Consider the following 20,484-nt stretch of genomic DNA (forward strand, 5'->3'; position numbering starts at 1 on the left):
AGAAAGAGAAAGAGAAAGAGAAGAGGAAAGAGAAAGAGAGAAAGAGAAAGAGAAAGAGAAAGAGAAAGAGAAAGAGAAAGAGAAAGAGAAAGAGAAAGAGAAAGAGAAAGAGAAAGAGAAAGAGAAAGAGAAAGAGAAAGAGATAGAGAGAAAGAGATAGAGATAGAGAGAAAGAGATAGAGATAGAGATAGAGAGAAAGAGAAAGAGATAGAGAAAGAGATAGAGATAGAGAGAAAAAAGAAAGAGAAAGAGATAGAGCGAAAAGAGAAAGAGAAAGAGAAAGAGAAAGAGAGAAAAAGAGATAGAAAGAGAGGGAGATAGAAAGCTACTCCCAAACGTGATATATATATATAGCGTGATATATATAAGCTCAGACTCGTGTATCCTATCTTCCTATCCAATCGAACAAAGAAAAAGTAGCAGAACAGTAGCAGAAAGTAGCATATTTTGCTACCTTGCTGATCGGATTTGCAGAATCGTTTGCTTCAGAATATATTCTCAAAATATGCCCAATGAATGCTTAGTGCAAAGCATCCTTCCGTATGCAAAATGAAACACTTTGACGATGATAATGAAAATAGCCCTCTCGAGCAGTATCAAGCGTTAATGAAAGCTTCTTCGTTTCAAATTGAGCGGATACTACAGCAGAAAAAGCGAAAAAACGTACAGATGTTTCAGCAAGTGCCATTCCATGTGTTCTTTGGGTAATCTCGCTGGTTTAGATCAATCACGGGGGAGATACCAAAAAGCGTACAGTCGACACAATTTCAATTCATCGTCTTCGAATTTTCTCGGCGCTCCTGAGCGTGGTTCTCTTGACATTAAAATCACGATTCAAGTTAGAATTGTTGAATTTTGAAGGCATGAAAAAGCATCAGATGCATTGATAATGACTATGGAATCAAACATAATTTAATTTTCTCGTGACAGAAAGCCAACGGTCTCATACTTCACGATGTCTTCAGATTCGTTTGTCAAAATTGGTAAAAGATTTCGTATTTATTCATAACCCAAACCGATATCAATTTAAGAACTTCGGTTTTGCTTGTTAAAATTTAAATGAATTCGATCCAATGGAGAGCCCAAGAAGCGAGAGTATAGTTGAATTGAAAATCATATCTTCTCTTTTTATTCACTCTGAAGCGATTTATCTCCGGACATGGATAACGAACAAAATCAGTCGAGGTTCTTTTTCATTTCCTTCCGCACGTCTGGACTGGAACTCCACCAGCGAACCGTGAAAGGCTTTTGGAGAGCCATTTCACCGTGAATATTCTACCACACAGATACCAACAGTGTTGACCTACATAAATAATGGACGTTGTGTATTTTTGAGCTGAATAATTCAAGTGGCTAAAGGGAAAAAAAAAGAATGAAAAAAAGGCACCACCACAAGTCCGTGAAAACCGAGCGCAGTGTATCCGAGTGAAGATGGGTAGCGCCCGGCGGGGATATGCTTTCGTGATTTTCCTCAATTTCTGCTGAAGCCGTCCACTCGACACAGGCCGCAAAAAGGAGCGGCCAACAAAACGAAAGGAAGGCAAGATACACTACGTGCCGGGATAATCACCGAAGAACGCGCGGAGGGCTTCGTGTGCCGCCGGCAATTCGCTTGTAAAAAGTCGTCCTTTCTCGTCGTCCGTCGTTTGAGTACGGGGAAAAACAAAAACCTGAAATCTGAGCCCAAAAAAATATGGCATGATTGCGGCCTACATACTCGAAACCTATATCTTCGCTTGGCGGCAGGAGAAAGAGAAAGCGAAAGAAGGTTAAGTGAACATTGATGGAATATCCTGATTTACTCAGGGAAATGGTCCTTCTGAGTTGTTGCCAACCGAACGAAGGGAGCCGAATTGTGTCAGCATTACGTGAGGCTTGACACAATTTTAGAATCAAGGTGATGATGTTCGATAATACACCAAAGTGGATCGATACAATTCGCAAGTAGCAAACATTTACTCACACTTCGAATCGACGAACTTCTCTACAAAACAGTTATTACCCACCGGTAGGGGGGGGGGGGTGGTTTTCCGAAGACGGAGGAGCGCAACAATCAATTTACAAACAGCCTTGAATCTCATTTCTGCTCGTTTTATGTTGTTCGGCCATACGCCATTATTAAATTATTAAACCATAATTTCCTTCTCCTTCACATCCCGAAAGTGTATTTTGATTCAATGTTTTCCGCGCTGTTCGGACGCTTTTACGTTTCAGTAGTGCCGCTCGTTGTCTTTTTTGCAGTTGTTGTTGTTGTTGTTTGGAACATATCGAATGGGCATTTAAATTTTACGGTCGGACTTTGTTGCCGGCCGGTTAAAATGTACGTCCATCCGAAATCACGATCTTACCTCCGAGCAGCAGCAGCAGATGATCAGCTTTCATTCTAATTATACAGCGCACGCGAAAGTGGCTTCCAGTTCACGATCGACTGACGGAATACTGCAAAAACATCGAACGCGCGTAAAGATAGAGGATAAACACTCTGCTGAAAGTACCACAAAAAATGTCTAAATTTTGCGCGTTCCAATTATAGTCCCGCCTGTGGTTACAAAAAGAACAACTCGCTCCAATTTAGAGGGCTATTTTTAGCGCAACTCTTCCCGTTGGCTCCCCTGAGATGTGGCCCCTCGTCGAAACGTAAGAGTTCTCAGTGCGGTGTCAATATAGAAGATACACCGGTCCCCACCAAGCAAACACCAAGGCAACACTACACTCAACGTGGAAAACATTAGCTCTTGTTTCAATGATCCTATATGTGTACGGAAGATCGTAACTTTTGGGGCGAAATTCTTGTCTAAATGGTTGATATTTTATGAGCTGTCGAAAAGTAACTCTCGGAAATGGGGCCGAGTGCGCTTAAAGTAGCGTAAGTGTGGTTATGTTCTTTGAGAGATTCAAATTAAATTTGCACTCCACGTCAACAGATTATCAACACATACATTTCTTATCAGAATAACCGCTGTTTTTCATTTGATCTTTGCACCTTATCGGTATGAAGTTCTTGTGTTTTAATTTGGTCGTGCTGTTGGTGACATTCGTTCGAGTTACAGTTCAACAGCTTCTCACCATTTTTCAGACCGGCGATCTATTTAAACTAACTTTTTGCACCATGTTGATTTTTTTCTGATTTATATCTCATTCGACCTTATTGGAGCTCAGGGACCAGATGCGGAATACAAAATGGGGTCCATTTATTTCTTTATAATAAGGTATACTCTGAAATTTCTGGAAAACAGATCGAAAAACCAGTTACATCCGAAGATTGCAGGTTCGATCCCTGTCACGGTCGCCATATAAACTTACATTGCTGTTTAAATGAAACACGGTTTTGTCCGAGGACTAAAGTAATATGAATGATCTTTATTTCTAGTTTCATCTGATATATATATATATATATATATATATATATATATATATATATATATATATATATATATATATATATATATATATATATATATATATATATATATATATAATTTCCTACAACTAGGTTTACATCATTGGTTATTGGCTATCAGGTAGATTCCCTAGTGAAGCGAGAAAGAGACACTTATATTCTCGCTGTGCGCTGTGCCCTTTGGGTTAGTTGGTTAACGCATGGAAAACAGATGTAGATCAATGCAAATGCTTTTGTAAAGCGCAATGCAAAACAAGCAAGCTCGTAGAAAGGAAAAAAAAATATGGCTAATGAATCACATACTGTGGCTTCCCACGTTACTAATAGTGTGTTATTAAATAGATTTGGGTTCCGGGAAGTTGGATTTTGAGGAAGAAGGCGTTAGATGCTTCGGATGATTTATAAAAGGGGAAATACGAGAAATGGATAGAGCTTATGTAAGGGTGTAAACAAGGATTTTAGACTAGTATTGGCACAGCACACTATTTTACTCAAACTATCTATATTTATTCGTCATAGATAAATTTGGAACCCCTATCTGAAAACCCGAATTTTGGCAACACGCCCATATTCAAATATTCCTCAATTTCGAGCTACTGTGATTTCTGATCTCTCAGACTCCGTACACAAATTACTTAACACGTGAAGGGGGTGGAGGGGAGCGTTACTTGCCATGTTTTAGGTATACGACTTGCGTCCTAATTCTGAATCATATACCCTAAAGGCGAAATAACCAATACTCCTTCAAATACCTTTCATTCGTTGCAAAATTATCAAAAATTAGTCAGGTGTCTTCTCCTAACAACCTCTCTAAATTCCCCCAAATCCTCTTGGAATGTTTCCGAAATACTCTTAATTCACTCTCAAATCATCTCAAAATCCTATCATAATCCTCTTAACATTACCTATAACTCGCTTAAAATTCTTCTAGAATTTTAAAATAATCTCAAAATTTTCTTATTATTCTTCTAAAACCATTTGAAAATCTTCTCTCAAAAATTCTCCTAAACCCCTTTAAAACCTTCCCAAAGTAGTCTAAAATCCTTCTAAAATCTTCTTAAACCATTCTGGAATTCTCCTTAATTTTCTTAAAATTTTTCCTCAAATCTTTCTCAAATCCTTCTGAATTGTTTTTAAAGTATCCTTGAATTCTCCTAAAATAAATTCGAAATCCTCCAATAATCCTCTAAATCCCCTCAGTATCCCCTTTTAAAATCATCCTTAAATTCTCTCAAAATTATTCTTAAATCCTTTGAAAATCGAAAATCCTCCCAAAATCTTCCTTCAATTCTCATAAAGTCCACTCAGAATCCTCCAGTGATCATCTAAATCCACCCTCACAATCCTTCGAAGATCATCAAAATTCTCCTAAAGTTCTCTCAGAATCTTTACAAAATTCCCCCATATCCCTTCAAAATCTCATTAGAATCATCTCGAAATCAACTTCCTAAAATAACCATAAAACGCTTTTAGAATTCTCCCAAAATCATCTCAAAAACCTCCTAAAGTCTTACTTAATCTTAAATATTTCTAAAATCCTCCTAAACCCCTCCTAAAACCATTTTGAATCTCAGAATTATCCTGGAATATCCCCGAATCCGCCTAAACCGCCCTAAAATCTTCCTAAAATTCTTCTAAAATTTTCAAACCATTCTAAGACTTTTTAAAATCATCCTAAAACATTTTTAAAATCTCACTGAAATATTCCTAAAATCCCCTAAACTCTCCTTAGCTCTCTTCAAATCTTTCTTCAATCTTTTCTAAAAATATTTTTAAAATATATCTGAAATCTTCCTGAAATCCTCCCAGAATTCTCCTAAAATCATCTAAAAATTCTTTTCAAATCTTCCTGACATCCTTCAAAAATCCCCTCAAATCCTCTTCCTCCCTAAACATTCATTGAAACTCTTTAAAATCTTCCTAAAATATTTCTTAAATCTCTCTAAAATCATCCTTAAACCCTACTTAAATCTTTCTAAATCCCCTTAAAGGTTTTCCAATATAAAATCCTCCATAAATTCTTTTCTAAAATATACCTAAAATCATCTTGAATCCCCTTATTTTTTATAAACCCTCCTAAAACACCACAAAATCCTTCTGAAATAATCTCAGAATTCTTAAATCAAAATCCTCTTAAAATCATATCGAAATCAACTACAAATCTTTCTGAAATAATCTCAAAATGATTTTAGAATTCTCCCAAAATAATCTCAAAAACCTCCTGAAGTCTTACTTAGTCTTTGATATTTAAAAAAAAATCCGCTAAAATCCTCCTAAATCTTCCTGAAATAATCTCAAAATGCTTTTAAAATCATCCTTCAATCCTCTCAAAATTACCATTAAATCTTTTTAAAATCCTTCCAAAATCTTCCTTAAATTCTCATAAAGTCCACTCAAAATCCCGGCGATTCTCTAAATCCACCCTCAAAATCCTTCAAAACCATCAATATCCTCCAAAAGACCTCTCAGAATCTTTGCAAAATTCCCCCAAAACCCTTCAAAATCTTCCCGAAATCATCTCAAAATCAATTCCAAATCTTCCTAAAATAACCTCAAAATGATTTTGGAATTCTCCTAAAATCATCTCAAGAACCTCATAAAGTCTTACTTAGTCTTAAATATTTCTAAAATTCTCCTAAACCCACCTAAAACTATTTGAAAATCTCAAAACTATCCTGGAATACCTCAGAATCCTCCTAAACCGCCCTAACATCTTCCTAGAATTCTTCTTAAAGTTTCAAATCGTTCTGAGATTCTCCTTAGGTTTGGGGGCACTTTTCACGAACACATGAGTACAATGTAATGATATATTCTCTGGCAACTCTGCTTCCATAGTGTTCTGTAGTGCCTATACAGCTCGTGAAAGTTTTATCGTTTTCTTAGTGAATTAAACAAGTTTAACTCACAAAAGGTACGTACAGGATTTTCTCGCGCTGTCAGCCTCACATTACGTGAGAGAGGCGACAGAAATAAGTGAAGTGTGCCACAATAAATTGTGATTTTTGGTTTGCATAGTGAAGCAAAACAAAAGCCATCGCACAATTGTCAACAAAGCACAGGGTATTGCATGCGATATAGACCTAGTGAACATATATTGCATGAAATATATTATGCAACATTCTGTTGAAGAAGTGTTGCGGAACTATATATATGTACATGTACATGACATCTAACTCTTCGGTTAAGATTCTGTATATACATATATATTTAGAATATATCCAATTTATTTATTACTTATTTATTTACTATAATTCTTTTTTTTTTTTTTTTTTTTTTTTTTTTTCCCCCAGCAATGTAAACGCAATGTAAATTTTTTTTTTTATTTTTTTTTTTTCTTTTATTATTTTATTATTATATATATATATTTTTTTTTTTTTTGTTTTTTGTTTTATTTGTTTCTCTAGTTTTTTCCCCCTTTTAAAGATTGGATATAAATATGCAACCGTCCAACTCAACCGAACTGAATTCCATCAAGATTCAAATTGATGAAAACTCGAACGACGAAGGACTTCACAGCAAATCGCTGGAAGACATTGCTTCTTGTTCTTCGTCCATTCTTAACTCTCCAAATCATGACACCCTTGATGAAGAGATGAGCGGTGAGGATGACAAAATAAATATCACCATCAAAGAAATTCGCCAAGGAATGAGTGATACTAATCGGATGGAGTCTTTGGTCGAACGCCAGACGAAGACATTCGACAAATCGAACAACAAAATGAGTGGAGCGACGAGGAGGCGCATGAAAAGATTCATTCAACGAGGCTATGACAAACAACAAGCCCGTGAAATGGCTCTTGAGAAGCCTCCATCTGATGTTCCGGCGAAAAGACCTAGCAATGCAATGGACTTGAGTGGCTCTAGTGACGGTAAACCTGAACCAAAGCGAATTAAGGACACTTGCAAAGCTAGGCCGTATAACGCTGGAATAGGAAAAACTTTCTCGTTACCCACTGGTTCAAAATCTGCGAACCAAAGGTTTGTTAATGCAAAAAACTGCACTTCCGGGCTTTCCAAGAACCTGGAGGGTGCTAAAAATTGTACACAAACTAACCAACTCTCTTACAGCGATGTAACCATTCGTGTGAAGGTGGGAATACTCCCAAAAAACTATCCAGTAGTTGAGCTAAGCACAGATCAACAAAATCTTATTGAAGATGCAATTTTTGATGCTGTTCTACTTCAGCGGAAAGAACAACTGAAACCAAAATTTGCCAATTGCACCTACAAACCAGGGTACATGATTATCAACTGTCTCGACAAACCTACGTCTGAGTGGTTGATGAAATTGGTCCCTTCCCTAGTTCCGTGGAAAGACGCGGAGCTTCTGGCTGTCGATGAGAGCAACATTCCAAAGCCAGACATTCTTGTTACAATCTTTCCGAAGAGTGTAAAATACGATAACAACATAATTAAAGCGCTTATAGAGAGCCAAAATAACAACATCAACACTGACGCGTGGAGAATCCTAAAACGCTCAGTGATCAATAATTTGCACATCGAGTGGGCACTCACGGTCGACGGAGCATCAATGAAGACGCTAGTTAACCGAGGCATGACCATCAATTATAAATTTGGGCAAATTTCGTTCAGAAAATCAAATAGAAGTTCAGGCAAACCCAAAACAAAAGACCCAGAGGTCTCTGATGAAGGGAAGAATCCAAACTCTGGACAAACGGGCTCCACTTGTTCAGACCTAGAGGGCAAAACCAAAGGCGTCAAATGCGTCAGCGGTATACAGAACTCAGGGTCAAACAAGATCAGTGCCTGTTTGTTCCAGAGGGAGAGTTCAAGCACTTCATCAAGAAGACCTGAAATCACTGCTGGCTGTTCAAAAAGCTTCAATGATACCACTACGAATGTTCAGAAGCAGACCAGCACAAAGACAATTGGAAGCCACTCCAATCAGAGGGATAATCTCATGCCCCTGAAGAATGGTAACCAACAAAACCCACAAAATACAGAATAATGTAAAACTCATTCAGGTGAACCTTCACCACGCCAAGGGAGCAAGTAGTGTCCTATGCAGAAGGTTCATTCACGAGAATTTGGACGTGGCTCTTATTCAAGAGCCTTGGTTCAACAATCATAGAATCCGAGGAATTTCTACACCAAAAAGTAAGCTCATTTACGATAGCACACAAACTGCACCAAGGGCAGCAATTCTTCTACGGGATAACATTGAACATGTACCCTTTACAGAATTCATCAATAGAGACATCGTGGCAATACAATTGGAGGTACCAACGACCCGAGGGAAAACCGCCATCATCATCGCATCAGCTTATTTTCCAGGAGACAACGTTGAAATTCCCCCATTAGAAGTTGCTGCGTTGGTTCAACACTGTAAATTGAAGAACAAACAATTCATAATAGGATGTGACGCTAATGCCCATCATACGGTCTGGGGTAGTAGCGACGTCAATACTAGAGGTGAGTGTTTGCTTGAATATTTAATGTCGCATAATATTAACATTTGTAACCAGGGAAACGATCCAACATTCGTTAACTCAGTTAGACAAGAAGTTCTTGATCTAACACTCTGTAGCTCTAAATTATCAGATACGTTAAAGAATTGGCATGTGTCAAGTGAAGAATCGCTATCTGATCACAAACATATAATGTTTAATTATAATTCAGGAGATCTTCTGATAGAACAATTCAGAGACCCTAGAAAAACAAACTGGGATATTTATCATTCCAAACTTCTCGACAATAATTCGATGTCATTGAAAATTATTTCTTCCACTGAACAGCTTGAGCTAGTTTCGTCGGAATATGGAACCAATATTTCATCAACATTTGAAGAAAGCTGTCCACTAACGCGGAAAACATCAAGTAAGGATGCATCTTGGTGGAACAAAAAACTCGAAAAGCTTAGGAAATTATCTAGAAAACTTTTCAACAAGGCAAAAATTACTTCTAATTGGACAGAGTACAAAAACTGTCTAACGGAATATAATAAAGAAATTCGCAAATCCAAAAGAAGGACTTGGAAGCTCACTTGTGAGCAAGTTGAAAACATACCTGCTGTAGCAAGACTCCATAAAGCCCTCTCAAAGGATCATACCAATGATCTTGGTAGTCTAAGAAAAGAAAATGGACAGTTCACAACCGATTCTCAGGAGACACTTAGTATCATGATGGAAACACACTTCCCAGGATCAATCCAAATGACTTCGGGAAACGCACAGGTCCTCAATACAGCTCAATCTTGTCCAATCAGAGACGAGAATAGAGCTAATGAAATGGCTAGGGCGGTCTTTACGAAGTCAAGGGTTGAGTGGGCAGTGGATTCCTTGAAGCCCTTTAAATCTCCAGGACCAGACGGGATTTATCCGGTGCTGTTACAAAAATGCAAGGATATCACTGTCCCTCTTCTAACGGAGATGTTTAGAGCTAGTATGGTACTAAGCTACATTCCTAGTAAATGGCGAGAAGTCCGGGTTATATTTATTCCCAAAGCTGGCAATCGTGACAGGACAACTCCCAAAGCGTATAGACCAATTAGTCTAACATCTGTCATCTTAAAAATGATGGAAAAGATTATTGATCTCCATATCAAATCATCATATTTGAACAGGAGACCATTAAACAAATCTCAATTTGCCTATCAAGCGAATAAATCAACTGAAACAGCGCTTCACACGTTAATTTCAAAACTAGAGAAGTCTTTAGACGCAAGAGAAATCTCACTTACAGCTTTTCTTGATATTGAGGGAGCATTTGATAATGCTTCACACAATTCTATAAGTAGAGCTATGGAAAAATGTGGTTTTGACATGTGCATCTCCAAATGGATACATGCTATGTTAGCCAACCGAATGATAACAGCCAAATTAGGAGGATCAACTCTAACGACGAAACCAACAAGAGGCTGCCCTCAAGGAGGAGTTCTGTCTCCTTTGCTGTGGTCTCTTGTTGTTGATGAACTTCTCAACAATCTGACCAACCAGGGGTACGAAGTCATTGGATTTGCCGATGACATAACTATTTTAGTTAGGGGTATATGTGAGCATACTATTTCCAACAGAATGCAGACAGCCCTAAACTACACACTCAAATGGTGCAAACTGGAAGGACTCAGCGTCAATCCTTCTAAAACAGTTATAATTCCATTCACCAGGAAAAGAAAGTACAAGATTGCAAATCTTAGATTAGGAGGTGTACAATTGGAGCTTTCCAAACGAACAAAATATTTAGGTGTCATACTTGATCAAAAGCTAAACTGGAACGACCACCTAGAGTATGCTATTTCTAAAGCCCGAACTGCTCTTTGGGCATGTAGTAGTATATTCGGAAAAAAATGGGGTCTAAAACCGAGAATGATTCACTGGGTATACTCGGCAATTGTGAGACCCAGGTTAAGTTATGCTTCGTTAGTGTGGTGGCCTAAAACAACACAAATATCAGCTCAGAAAAAGCTTGATAAACTACAACGTCTGGCATGCCTATCAATAACTGGAGCAATGCCCAGTATTCCTTCCAAAGCCCTAGATGCTCTTTTATACCTTCTACCCCTGCACCAATATGTGCAACTTGAAGCGGAAAAAGGTGCTCTTAGGCTTAAACGTACGAAACAATTCCAACAAGGAGATCTTAAGGGGCACTTGCAAATCCTGAAAGATTTTCAACTGAATCCTATATTAATCATGAACGAAGACTGGATGGAAACAGAGACTAACTTCAGCGTTCCTTTCAAAGTGATTGAATTCAATCGCAGCGTATGGGAAGAAGGTGGTCCAATAACTCGTCCGGGATCACTCGTGTTTTACACAGATGGGTCAAAAATTGGAAAATCTACAGGAGCTGGGATTACTGGACCAGGGATAGATGTCTCAATTCCAATGGGACAGTGGCCTACAGTTTTTCAAGCAGAAATACATGCTATTCTAACATGTACAAACATTTGTTTGGCTAGGAAACACAGGTATGCCAGTATCTGTATTTTCTCAGATAGCCAAGCAGCTCTAAATGCATTGAAAGCATATACTTGTCAGTCAAAGCTAGTTTGGGAATGTATTCTTTCTTTAAAAAAACTAGCTGTAACTAATGACGTTAATCTATACTGGGTGCCTGGTCACTGCGGTATAGAAGGTAATGAAAAAGCTGATCTTCTAGCAAGATTAGGATCTTCAACTAAATTCGTCGGACCTGAGCCATTTTGCGGATTATCTACATCCTGTCTGAAATCCGAGCTCAAATCCTGGAAAATATCGATGATTGAAGCCAACTGGAGAGCTCTATCAACATCACGACAATCAAGATCATTCATTACACCTTGTAATAGAATAACACGCAGCCTACTCAGCTTGAATAAAGCCGATCTGAGTATGTTGACTGGGCTATTGACCGGACATTGTCCGAGCAGGTATCATCTCAAAAAAATTGGGAAAATAACGGATGATAAATGTCGTTTCTGCAATTTTGATGCTGAAACTTCGGAACATTTACTGTGTCAATGCAGTGTATTGATTCAGCAAAGACTGCGGATTCTTGGAAAGGGCATTCTTATGCCTAACGAGATATGGTCTGCTGAACCAAAAAAGGTAAGAAACTTCTTAAAAGAAGTCATACCTTCTTGGGGGGAGATGCAAAGTCCTAGTGCGACTATCACTTATTCCTTGAGTGATGGAACGAACTGACAGCGCATATATAGTAAACTGGAGTGCACCACAATAGATCAAACTAATGGTCGCAGTGGTTCAATGCTCCTACAGAAGAAGAAGAATGATATATTTTCAGAAAATGAACAGAATAAAAATAAAAAAATATATATTTTTTTAAATTATTGGATATTTTTGTAACGCGTAGCTCTCGAAATATTCAGAAAAAAAAATCACAAAGAACATGAAACACATACGAACATATTTAAATAGAAATTAAACCAGTACTTAGTCTTCCATAAAATCAAAATTTTATGATTATATATTTTTGTGCCGCGCAAAACTGTTATAATTCTGAAAAAAAAAAATCACACATAACTAGAGAAGGCATAGGGACACATTTAAATACGAATAAGAGTAGTACTGAATATCTAAATCTCCCAAAAGAAAATTTCAATATTTCAAGATTCTTTTAAGTACTTCAATTTTTTTTGATAATATTCTCGATACACCATAGACGGATTTTGCGCCAACTTGTCTATGGGATTGGTATGACCCTCTCAAAACTTAATGAAACTATCTGGACGTGAAGACCTTACCTAATTAAGCAACTTGGCATGGAAAGACCAAATATTTTTGACCATTTTTTTACTCGAAAATGGTAAGTCCTACAAAAAATGATCTATGGAAGAGTTGTATGAAAATAATTGAATCCCAGGAAAAAAAACTAAGAAAATATTTTCGATTTTAGAAACAAAAAGTCGATTTTCTCCTCAAAATGGAAGGGCTCTCATACAAATGAAACACATTTTTTTGCATAACTCGAGAATTAATCAAGCAAACAAAACCAAATTTGGCATGTGAAGGTTTTAGGGTGCAATAAATGTTTCTATGGTGGCTAGAAACTCCCTCCTCTCTAAGGGGGGCCGCCATACAAATGAAACACAAATTTCTGCATAACTCGAGAACTAATCAAACAAATAGAGCCAAAATTGGCATGTGGGGGTTTTAGAGGGCACGAAAAGTTTATATGGTGCATTGACACTCCTCCCCTTCTCTAAGTGGGGCTGCCATACAAATGAAACGCAAGTTTCTGCATAACTCAAGAGCTAATCAAGCAAACGGAACTAAATTTGGCATGTGAGGGTTTTAGGGTATAATAATTGTTTCTACGGTGGTGAGACACCCTTCCCTCCTCTCTAAGGGCTGACTGCCATACAAATGAAAAAAATCTGCATAACTCATGAACTAATCAAGCAAACGGAACCAAATTTGTCATGTGGAGGATTTAGGGGGCAATAATTGTTTCAATGGTGGTTTGATAATCCTTCTCTCTCTCTAAAGGGGAGGGGGCTGAATAACTCGAGAACTAATCAAGCAACTTGAACCAAACCTGGTATATGTAAACGTTATGATGAAGTAGATCATTTAGTAAACTTTCTTCTGCTCTGTCTTTCAGGAAATAGAGAAAAATGAACGAAGATGAACAAAGTAAGAAAATTGATGAAAAAGAATAAAACGAATTTGGTTACGATTGTTTCCACACAATTGAATTAAAAAAAAAGGATACAACTACAAAAATTACTAAAATTGTAATGTTCAATCAACAACAAGAACGATATTCTATGGATAAATTCAGAACATTCTCTCATGGAGATCGAAACCATTGATAGTGAAAACAATCAAAAAAAGGGTAATATAAATAAAATAAGAAAATAATTCGTCGTCATAAATGTTCGTTAAAGATGAACCAGGCTAGAAAGGCAAACAACAAAGCAAAGGCAAGTTTTAGTTGTGAATAGAATTTGTATATTTTTTGTAACTTTGCTACCGCCATTTTCCTAAATATGACTTGGCTGAAACAAGTAGTTCGGATACAATCATCCGTGAACATTATGTGTATCTCAATTTCATTCTTGAATGAAAATATAGGAATATTGAGGTACAAGATACAACCTGATAACTGATGAATCGTGAATGACTTTTTCCCGATAGATTTTCGAAAATTCGAGCATTGTTTCCGGGTTAAAAGTGATGTCAAAGTGCTGGATGCCGGATGTGCAGAAAGAATTATCCAGCGGAGAAAGGTTTATCATTAGGTGAAAAATCGCCGCCTCCATCATCTTATAACCCATTCAGTTTAAACATATTTTTATTTTTTCTAGATTTTTGTTGTCTATTTTATAATTGCCCGTGAATAAATTTTATGTTTGCTAACACTAATTTAGGCTTAATGTAAGTTCTATTACTCATATCTAAACGGTTCACTATCTGTTTCATTTCAGGTAAGCTACAATGTGAAGAGTAATGATCACAAACTACTTGTAAGGTATTTAATTTTTTAGGCTATTTCGGGTTGATTTACTGGACTATTTCGTTCACATCAGTAAATCATAAACACTCAGGTTGATTATCCGACGAAATCCGCATTGAAATACACCTTGAACCTTTACCGGTCGACCGGCAACATCATAGCACCTACTTAAAAGTGAATTCACTCATTTGAACGAGCGATGGAACGGATCGGTATCTTTTTCCGGGATTCTAAAAAAAGAACTCGCTATTTTGGTAATCCACTTGCGATTGGTCCCTCTCCAAGATCTGTTAGTAGAGAGGATTGAACGACGGAATTGTGTTATATTATTTTCGTCTCTTTTGGCTCACACCGCCGCGCGTTATGAACGCGAGGGCGTTTTTCGCCGGGTTGTGTCAACCGCTAACTGCCAGCTGCCGCCGTTCGGTTTTGGCATTGAACTTGTGCGGTAAGGTGCCCGACGAGAGTCGCCGGCAAGTAAACAAATGCTTCTATTAATTATTGGGACAGCTGTTACAAATAGCAGAGATGGGGGGACTTTGTTTTTGCAATCGAGTCAGCGAACTTTCGGAGCGATTTAGAATTAGTAGTGTTTGCTCTCGTCGCAAGGTTCAATACCGTCGATCGGGATTCGCTTGAGATATTTACGGACTCACTTTATCTAATGACCATGGAATGCTGTATAAATATATACGGTCGAAGCACGACCAATCGAGCTGAAGATCGTCAATCAATCGGATAATGGCTGTTGCGAAGCTGTTGCACTTAGCTTCTTTGCTCTTGACTAAACGATGAGCTATTTATCCAATCAACTGATCGAGAGTGGATCGAGTCTTTCTTGGTCCCAGATGGGAATGGGACCCGTCGCCGCCATGGGACCATTTGGTTCAATTAATCTTCTGTAGCGCAAGCCATTGAGAGCGCACGTTGCTTCACCAGCATAAAGCTTTTTCGCTGACGTTTTGTAGACGATACAACAAAGTAAGCTCCCAAGAGTGACTACTTCAGACTAACCATAGTAATTTTCAATCGAAGCGTAAAATTAACGCGGCAACAAAATAATCGCAAATTAGCGATTTTCCGCAGGATGGGTCTCTTGAAAGATGCGCGATGCTTCCTGAAACGCTTATGGTTTCGATGAACTGATTTCATCCAGATCTGTGAAACCGCTAAATAACATATAGAGTTGTTCGGAAGGTTATTTTGGTTTTTTGTTGCCATTCAGTTGTTAAACATATGTTTTCACAGTCAAGAGAAGACCAAAGTGGTCGACATCTGATATATCAATTCCACCCAAAACCCTTCCAAATTATGCCGTATCACAACGCGCTGTGAGTGGACGAACACTCGTTACACGTATTACAATTTAAAATGATGAACACAAATCACGCACTTGGCTCAACACAAAACAATATATGATTTTAATTTTCAGGACTATTTATATTTTATTTTACAACGTATACAGTAATTTCAAACTTTGGACGAACTACACTCAATGAATATTCTATAATACTACACATCCATTCTTCAACTCTAATCTAAATCTATTTTTCTACCTGTTCTATCCACTTGACGAAACACCCAAAACAAATCTTCATACATATTGACGGTCTTTACTGTTGATCTCGATCTGCGCTCTCTCTCTCGATATTCTTTCGTTATTGGTTCTCTATCGTTTTACATCTTCTGTTGTTCGCTATTCTCTGAGCGTGTTGGGTTTCATCAATCCAGGGAGGTAGTGTTGGGTGGATGATAACTCTCCAACAGATGACATTTGGAAGCAATCAGTTATTTGTCTTTGCCACTTGCACAACACAATCCTTGTGTCTTCCAATGAATCTTCATATGAGCTTCACGCCAATTCGTCATAGGGGTTGGGGCACCATTTCTGATTGTAGTGAACCTTTGTGGGTGTAAAAATTGGCAATTCGAGCAACTATTCATACTTGAAATCTCAAAACAAAAATGACTTTTTGAAAAGGTTTTAGCTTTTTTCTTTATTCTTTACAAAGTTTAAAACTCAAAAACTACAAATTTCTTCAATTTTTTTCAATGAATGAATGTGGAATAGTGTTTCAATTTCCGTGAAATAATGTCAAACATATATTTAAAGATACACACCGAAAAAAATATTTTAAAGATTTTTTTTCCATTCTTTTTTTTTCTTTCTTTAAAAGTAAAATATAACAGTCCAATGCAGTAACCAACAAGTCATATATACATCGAAAGATGGGCACTTCTACAGGAAAAGATTTTTTCTATGACTTTCTGTGACAAAGTTTTCATGATTTCCTTTAGAAAAATACAACTATTTTTTTTTTAATCAAGATAGCCAAATAGTGTATTCGTCATGGCTTAAAATAATATTAAAATATGTTTTTTTTTTGCCAAAGACGCCAATTTTCTAAATCTCATAGCTTCAGCAGTATATGGCATTTTTGCATGGAGACATGTGTCTAAATAGAAAAAGAAGTTTGCAAAACGTGTCAATCGTGAGAATTTATACACACAAAATGTCACGAGTAAAATATTCGCAGTAATTTTCCGAGAGAAACATGAAAAAGTTGTTAGGAAAACTTTTTTCCTGCAGAAGTAACCATATTCCGATGTATGGATGGTTTGTTGGTTTTGGTATGGGCTATTCATATTTTTTTTTCAAAAAATACTCTTGTGCTTTTGTTTTGTATTGAAACGACACAACTTTATTCTCCTTCGAGTATAATGTAACGATATTCGGAGTGATAAAAACTGTAGTATTTTCGACTCTCCAATGTATACTAATAACGATTTGTCTATTCCTATCGGCTTTATATAATAAAGCGTGAAGATGAGTGGGCAATAAAATAGAAAATTGGTGAGTCTTTGATAAAGATCGGCAGATCACAATCGGATGCTGCGATAGGCCGATACGAATGGTACGTTAGAAAGAGTATGCTATCTAGACTTTTCGAGCGGTTAGACTCGACCATAAACTACGCATTACTTGAACAACTTTTGTGAGAAAAATGTGTTCTAATTTCGTGTGCTCCAGTGTATTTTTATATTCATTTTGATATTTTTGAATGAAAATTAAAATAATTTTCTATATTTTATACTTTGGCCGACATTTCTAGGTCTTCTAGTTCTTCAGTAAATTTTTTTGTAAAAAAATAAAAAAAAATAATATTCAACAAAATATGTCGAACTTTGAAACAAATGAAAAATTTGTTTGATTTTTTTTCACATTTCATTCTTTGACCAAAATGTTGTACGTCTTATAGTTTTTGAATATTTTTTTTTAGTTTCAGATAAAAAACTTTGGTTCTTTTTGGAAAGTCTTTTAGATTTTTTTTTTAGATTTCAATAATTTTTCGTACATTTCATTTTATTAACCAAAATTTTGTAGATCTTATAGTTTTTGATTAAGAATTTATTTTTAATTTAAGAAAAAACTTAGGTTCTTCTTAGAAAGTCATCCAAATTTTTTTTTATTTCAAGTATGCAAAGTTGCTCTAATGGTCAATTCTTTTACAACCACGAAGTCTTACTGCAATCTCAGATTGTGCCACCAACTCCCGAAACGAACTGGCGTGAAATTCGTCATAAATAAAAATGATTTGTTTTTCGTATGTCACGATTGGACTCAAGAACGGATCAATTGGTTCGAATAATTATTTTCAATATCCATGCGTTTCGGTGATAAATTTAAAGAAACATATAAAATTTTAAAAATATTTATTTAGCAAATACTGTTCTTCTATATAAATAAGAACGAGTTTATATGCAAAAAATAAAAATCAATGGGGAATTTCATAAACTATATTACATTAAAAAAATATTTATGTAACAAATGTTGTTAAAATTTGGACTTTTCGGCCTACTAAATCAGTGCTATTATCAACCTACAATCTACGGTCTGCTGGTTATATAAAATCATTGCCAGATACAGTTTTCCGTTCATAAATTTTTCAACTTTTACAAAAAAGCTTAATTCTATTACAGAAAATGCATAATTGATACGGAGTCGATTTCATTCATAATTTTAGTTCCAAACACACTTTTGGAACTAAAATTATGAATGAAAATCGATTCCACCTGAAAATTTATTTTTCGAATATTACAATTTGCTAAGAAAATTGCATGAAAATTGAAGCGGTGCGAAACAAAATTGCACCACTGTTTGCGATATACTCTATGTTTCCTTTGTATCGAACAAAACCTCTGTGTGTAATATCAGCATTAGAAAAGAATGTTGTCCACTGGCTTATTCACACCCAAAAAGTTGAAAACGTGTTGTGCTTATATGGCTATATTTCTTCTCTCTGCATTGTCCCTAGAAGGAACACTGCATTTGCATTTCGAGCGAGTGATTTATGCACGACTGTTTTACTGTCCCTAGAAGGAACACTTCATTTGCATTTCGAGCGATAAATCACTCGCTGTTTTACTGAGGTGTAGAAAAATGGTTCGAATATACAGGGTTTTCCAACTTTAAATTCCGAAAGTAAATTGAAATAAAACACACTTAGAATTCGAATTTCGATGAAACTTTTATTTCAAATTAAAGTTTGGTTTATGCCATTATGTATGAAATACAACATCATTCAAATGTCCACCTAGGGCTTCCTCGCAAACGTTGATCCGGAACAGGAAATTTTCGATGACTTTTCGGCACATATGGGGCGGTATCTCGGTCATAACTTCAGGAATGTTGTCTTTCAAATGTTCAAGAGTTTGCGGAGAGTTGACATAGACACGGTCTTTCGCATAACCCCACAAAAAAAGTCTAGCGGGTTGATCTGGACGGCCAATTGGCATCACCAAAACGCGAAATTATGCGTCCCTCAAATTTCGTTCGCAATATGGCCATGTTCGGTCGTGTTGTGTGGCACGTGGCGCCGTCCTGCTGAAACCACATGTCATCCGTATCCATATCTTCAATTTGTGGCAAAAAAAAATCGGTTAACATGCGGCCATAGCGCCATTCACAGTTACCGTCTCGCCGTCCTCATTTTCAAAGAAATACAGCCCGATGACTCAACCAGACCATAATGAACACCAAACAATGACTTTTGGCGGATGCAATGGCAATATCCGCTACGGATCCAGTTTGTTCGAATTTACGCACTACATTAGCGATTGTGTGCTCTGTAGGCCGTCCATGACGACCAAAATCCGTCCGTAATGCTCGAAAAACATTTGCCGGTTTTTCATCATTTTTATAGTATAATTTAACAAAATTAACACGTTGTACGATGCTAAAACGATCCATATTGTAAAATGGCAGACATTCAACTTTACGATATGACCACAGCAGTGGAACTCCATACAATTCACTGACTAAAAAGTGTCCACATTTTCATCGCTTGTTTACGTGAAGAATATAATTTTTTCAGGCACACTTGATTTGAGAGTGTATGGATTTCTAGCTGTCTTGACGCAAGGTCTTTAATGAAGAATGAGAAGATGGGAAGGTTTATATAAACATGTTTATAATTACATAAGTTTATTCAAATATTAATATTGCTCTTATTTAACTATTCAGTGCAATTTTATCAAAATTTGAAAGAGAAATTAAAAAAGGAATGTTTTTTTTCAATATTTTTCTGAGATGGTTATTAAAAGTCCATGATTAATATTGCTTTATTATTTACCCTCCATTATTTGTTAATTTCTCCTGCTTTTCGTTTTTCGTTCCTATCATTTTAACAATTCAATTTGAGAGGTTTAAAATTGCGACAAGATAAAAATTTGGTGTGAAAGAGCGAATTGTGGAAAATTAAGTCGCAAATTCTCTGAGCGTTATAATTAAAGTTCTTCTGTAGTATTTAATTTTTGAGTTTGTGTGGATGACAATCAACTTTATTCATAAAAGAATAGGATTTCATTTGATATGAAGATTTTTGAAATCGACTCAATGGTTGTAAAGTTATAAGGTTTTGTAAGAAATCTTATTTACTTAATCAGCAAGAGGCCCTAGTGGCATGTGCAAACCAACATATCATATATTTTCGTTATCCGCAAACATGCCAAGCAGTAACTTAAAAAAAACAAACTCATAAACGACAAAAAGAGTCTTAGATTGTATATTTTTTATATATTTTTCACAGTTTTACAGTACCATTTGCTTATTGGCGTTTTTTTAGTTGGAGTGCCTTTTAATTGGCGGTTCACCAGTTGGAGC

At 36.5% G+C, this 20,484-nt stretch overlaps 1 protein-coding gene across 10 annotated transcripts in view; it reads left to right on the top strand.

The window, feature by feature from the left end:
- The window catches only part of LOC129764251 (dnaJ homolog subfamily B member 6), a 299,378-nt gene that overhangs the window by 179,566 nt on the left and 99,328 nt on the right, over window positions 1-20,484 (top strand). For 3 of the 10 annotated variants that reach the window (XR_008741089.1, XR_008741090.1, XR_008741091.1), the window contains exons 1-2: window positions 6,827-8,519; window positions 8,604-8,834. The exons of 6 other annotated variants lie outside the window; for them this stretch is intronic. The gene's annotated coding sequence lies outside the window, so the exon portion shown is untranslated. Of the gene's footprint in view, window positions 1-6,826; window positions 8,520-8,603; window positions 8,835-20,484 lie in introns of those variants that run through there. One more of the 10 variants, XR_008741092.1, reaches the window with a different exon arrangement.

This window comes from Toxorhynchites rutilus, chromosome 2 (assembly GCF_029784135.1).
Source record: "Toxorhynchites rutilus septentrionalis strain SRP chromosome 2, ASM2978413v1, whole genome shotgun sequence".
Classification (NCBI taxonomy): domain Eukaryota; kingdom Metazoa; phylum Arthropoda; class Insecta; order Diptera; family Culicidae; genus Toxorhynchites; species Toxorhynchites rutilus.